The sequence below is a fragment of the Cricetulus griseus genome, chromosome 3, assembly GCF_003668045.3.
Source record: "Cricetulus griseus strain 17A/GY chromosome 3, alternate assembly CriGri-PICRH-1.0, whole genome shotgun sequence".
Taxonomy (NCBI): Eukaryota; Metazoa; Chordata; class Mammalia; order Rodentia; family Cricetidae; genus Cricetulus; species Cricetulus griseus.
Genome location: NC_048596.1, coordinates 273163369 through 273168236, shown reverse-complemented (window position 1 = coordinate 273168236; position 4868 = coordinate 273163369). Strand labels below are relative to the sequence as shown.

At 46.5% G+C, this 4868-nt stretch overlaps 1 non-coding gene and 1 pseudogene across 1 annotated transcript; both read right to left on the bottom strand.

Annotated features, from left to right (window-relative positions):
• Positions 1–453: 453 nt before the first annotated feature.
• Positions 454–1352, bottom strand: LOC100769074 (annotated as a pseudogene).
• A 1614-nt stretch (positions 1353–2966) lies between these two features.
• LOC113834934 lies at positions 2967–3075 on the bottom strand. Its single transcript, XR_003484284.1, has one exon. It is a non-coding gene; the product is annotated as a U6 spliceosomal RNA (small nuclear RNA).
• Between the last annotated feature and the right edge of the window lie 1793 nt (positions 3076–4868).

Sequence of the window (4868 nt, the reverse complement as noted above, 5' to 3'; positions counted from 1 at the left end):
ATTCCACAGAGCATCCTGGGTACCAACTCCCAGAGCAGCAAATCAAATAGAGGGCAGTGATTCAGAAGCCTTTCTTCTGCCCTCAATAGCGTAACTCTCTGCATACTGCTACAGAGAGGGAGGATCCTGATGCTTGTCTTCATGTTTTCATTATGATGTTCCAGAACAATGCAGCTTAGCATTCGGAGCTTGGGAGTTTCTATAAATCAACTCAGGGGTATGTATCATCTTGTTTTTTTTTTTTTTTTTTATTTCCTTGGCTCTAAAATGTGTGCTTAACATTCACACATTGTCCTGTAACATTTTCAATATATGTTATTATGCTATTTTTAAAAGTTAAGCTTTATTAGAACGCAGCCATGGCTCATCCCCTCCTCTTCTCCCGAGAATTGAGCTATTATTCTCATGCTTCTTAAGTTGAAATGGCCTAGTCAGTTGCTTCGAGGGGATTACTCAGAGTCCAAAGCCCATGTCCTCATCTGACCCTTCTGCTGCTTCATTGCCATCAGTCTTGGCTGGAGCTGCAGGAGCTACTAGAGGAACAGCAATGGTGGCAGCAGCCATAAGGGCAGCAGCCAAGAGTGCACGCGGGTCAGCCAAGAAGGCCTTGACCTTTTCAGCAAGTGGAAGTCTCCACAGACAAAAGCGGAGCCTGCTGGAGCCACCGATGATAGAGTGTGCCACAATCACTGGGTAAGCGATCTGCAGACAGACACTGACAGCATTCGGACTCCCTCCAGGAATCCAGAGTGCAGAGTTTTTGCTCTGTCACATCAAGCACTTCCAGGCTGTTTAACACCTGCTGGATGATCAGCCCAAAGGAGAGATGCTCAGAGTTTGCAACAGTGTGGTGGCTTCGCTGGCTTTCACTCATCTCTGTCTTCACAGCTCACAGCACTCAGAATTTCAGTGGTGCCCCTGGAGGTTTTAGGTGATGCCTAAAGGTCTGGAAGAAAGATGTCTTCTTCTACCCGAGACCACCACTCTGGGCTGGCACAGAGACCTCACACGGGGTGATGGCACCAGCATGGGCAGCTGTCTGCACTGCACTGTCCAATAGCATGTCCCTGATTTCAGTGAGGTCCTTATTGGTTAACACTAAGCCCATACCCCCCTAGCTATGAGGCCGCAGTTTCTGCAGAGCTGGGAAGTTTACATATGCCCCCGATAGCCTTGCACATCCTGGGCTTCCTCTTCATCAGTACCATAGCCCTTCCTCTCAGGGACATGCTGAACTGCTGACCTGCTTGGAGCCCACATTATCTCTTCCTCAATGAAGCATTTTGGATAATCATCTAAAAGTTCCTAAGGACGTAGGTGGATTTCCAAGTCACCCTGTTTTCCCGGGGCATCACGATGGTGTTAGGGCTTGAAGACGATGTCACCAGAATGAAGATGCTTGGCAAGAGATCTTTTTTATTTTCTCTGTGGCAGTTTTTCTTGCCTAATGGTGGATGTGAGTAATTGCAGTAGTGCCTGTAGGTAGGACCCTCAAATTCCTGAGCATACCTGTTCCTCTGTGTCTGTGAGTTCCACATCGGAGGTCTTAATCAAGATCAGGAAATTCAGGGAGGAAAGCGATCTGTGCTGGTCATAGAACTTTTCTTATCATTGTCTCCTGAACAATGCAGTCTGAAGTGCTCTCACGGCGTTTGCATTGCATTAGATATACTAAGTAACCCAGAGATGACTCAAAATCTACAGGTCGGAGCACACGGCTTTCTGCAAACACTGTACCATTTTATGTAAGGGACCTTCATCCTCCAATCTGGGCATCTGCTGGGGATCCTGGAGCCAGTCCCCATGTGACAAATGTTCATGCTCCTTGGTCTTTGTGTCAGAGTTTGTTGACCCATGCATTCCGCAGTTGGTGTGCTTTCTGGTTTGAAGGTGTCCCCAGCAATTCCTTTCGTTCCTCCTAATACCTTCCTCTGATACAGATTTTTTCAAGATTTTTCTGTGGTGTACTCAAGATAGAGAGATTCGCAAGTTTAAGGCAATTGAGCCCATATACAGACTCCATGTCTATGGGTTCTTGATGCTCCACGTCATCCTAGTGCCCATGTGTGGCCGACATTAATAGTTTTGTGAAGTTTTAACTGAGAAATAGAATTTCACTTTCATTTAGTCTCTGCCAAGTAATGACAGTGAACACTGAGCGTTGTGTGCATTTGTGGGTTGTTTTTTTCTGAGGGGTGGGGTGAGGGGGGGGAGACTCATGCTGTTTCTTCTCCTGCAAGTTTCTTGTTACTTTTGTGGAGTCTTCATTTGGATATTTGTCCTGTGAAGATCTGCCAGAATTCAAGTAGAGTCATGTATGTAAAAACGCTAATAAAAATAAACACCCAAAGAAACAATCTCAGGAAGCTGGGATCTCAAATAGATTCACCTGGCAGTAAGAACCATGATGAGTGACAAGGCCAGAGACCTGCAGAGACCATCACAGCCTGACAGAGAAAATGCTTCTGCAAGGTCAGATGCCCAGGAGCTGCCTGTCTGGGGGGACTGGCATCACCTGTAAGTGACATCTGCAACTGGAGGTGACTGCTTTATGTGACCCTTTGCAAGTCCCCTTTATAAACCATCATCTTCCATCGCTCTGTGGATATGTCATCCTGAATTTCCCCTGCATGAGCCTTCCAGTCAGTTCAGTCTTTGGAGACTGTCCATTTGTTATTTCAGTTGTCAGCCTTTCTGCGCCTGATTCATAGGACTCCTTTTCAATATCCTGTTCACCAATGTTCTGTAAGGACCTCCCCCACCTTTGACTACTCCCTACACTTTGTCATTGATCATTTTCACTTAGCAGCTTGGGATTTTAATCAAATCAACTTTTCCCCCTGTAGTTTGTGCCTTTTAAATTTTTAAAATCGAAAATAGATTTTCTTTATACAATATGTTCTGATTACAGCTTCCCTCTTCCAACTCCTCCCACTTTTTTCATTCTTAAAAAATCTTTTCCATTTAAAAATATGAAATGCCTCATGAATTCGCATGCCATTCTCGTGCAGAGTCCACGCTCATCTTCTCTGCATTGTTCCAGTTTTTAATGTATGTGCTGCTTATCTTATTCACAAAATACTTTCTTATCTGGACATTAAAGTGGATTTTCCTCTGATGTCTTCAGGTCATTTTCTGATGGGTCCTGGTGACATCATGTTCATTCCTTGTGCAGTTATATGAGGCAAAACTCCATGTTCTCTACTGAGGTCAGGGCCTGAAGGAGTCAGTGAGTTCCTGGAGGCTCATAGCTGAGAATCACAAAATGGGGAGAGATCCGTGTCCACAGTAGAGATCCACGTCCACAGTAGAGATCCACGTCCACAGTAGAGAACTGTGTCCACAGTAGAGATCCATGAACACAGTAGCCCAGAACTTGCCTGGAAGTCCTCGCTGGAAGTCCACAGGTTTACTTCCTTTTTTCTGGAGAGATTGAACTGGAATGCTCAGCTCATGTCCATTCTCCAGCAGAGGGCAGCTCATCTTAGAGAAGGCAGTGGACTCGGGTCAGAGTACGACTTCCGACCTGTGCCTTCATGGGGCATTTGGTTAGGCTGAGAACCTCTCTGGGTTCTTGGCATCCCATCACCAGGGTACCAGGCCATGCCAGCTTCCTGCCCACGTGGCTTTGGGCCCTGGCAGGCAAAGCCTTCTCTAGGCAGGCAGTGTGCTCCCTGTTAGCTCATGGCAGAGCTGCAAAGGTGGAGCCTCCAAAAAGGCCTTTGTTGTTTCCTTTTGCTTTTCTTAGGAATTTGAGGTCTGCCTGTTATCCCGATGTTCCTGGCATGGAAAGCTCCTGAAAGAGATTTGTTGAGAAGATCCACTTTTGAGTGACAATCAGGGCTGGGGCCCCTGAGGCCCAGACTCCAGGCTGGTTCTCCATAGCTCTGTTAGGACACAGAAGTGACCATATTGGTGTGCAGATAAGTCTTACTTTGACAACCAAGGGTTTATGACTCACATCCTCAAGTAGTCAGCCCACAACTTAGGTTTGGCCATGGGACCTAAATCCAACATTTCCTCTGGTAGGCTCATATCTAAGCCTTTCCCCCAAACTGCAACCTTCCCCTGTGCCCATTTGGATACTTCATGCCATAAAGAAAGCCACTGTTGACCTTCTAGGTCTCAGCTCACCAGATTCCCGCACATTGTACTTGAACTATCCTGCCAGGTGAAAATATCTTAAGCAGGCATTTGTGTGTCCTCCACCTCCACACAGCTACCAGAATACTGGAACTGAACGAATTAGAATTTCTCAGGCATCTCATGATGGGGAAGGAAAAAGCTGGGCCATAAGGCCTGGCAAATAGGGAGCTCCTCCCCCAGAAAGAGTCCACACAGATCGCACACCTTGTCAGAGCACCTTGAAGAAGACACAGGGGCTGATACAAAGATGGGTCAGTCATCGGTGGGACCACGTCTTGACAGGACTGCTTAGCTATGCATACCCTTGACCTCTGCCTGTCAGGACCCTGGAAGACATACTGGGGCTCAGTGAACCTCTCTGTGGTCACTTGGATGGAGTTCCTTTTTCTGCTTTTGACTATTTGGTCTTTTTAACTGGCCTGTTGTGGGAAGGCAGCTAAGCCTAACTTATTAGGAATGTCATAGCCCAGGCTTTCACCCTAACAACTCTGGTAACAACCAGCCCAGGGGAAAAAACAAGTTTGGGATGTCATCCACTCACAACAAGTTGACCTCAGGTGGGAAGCCATGCAGTTGGAACAGCAGTCAGAGTCACTTTTTGCAAAGAACACCCACCCCCAGTCACTACTGGCTGCTTTTTGTTTTTACTTAGTGAACAGAAATGAATGTTTGAACTTGACAAAAGTCTGAACCTTGTAAAGTCTCTCCCCTGTTGGTGCACC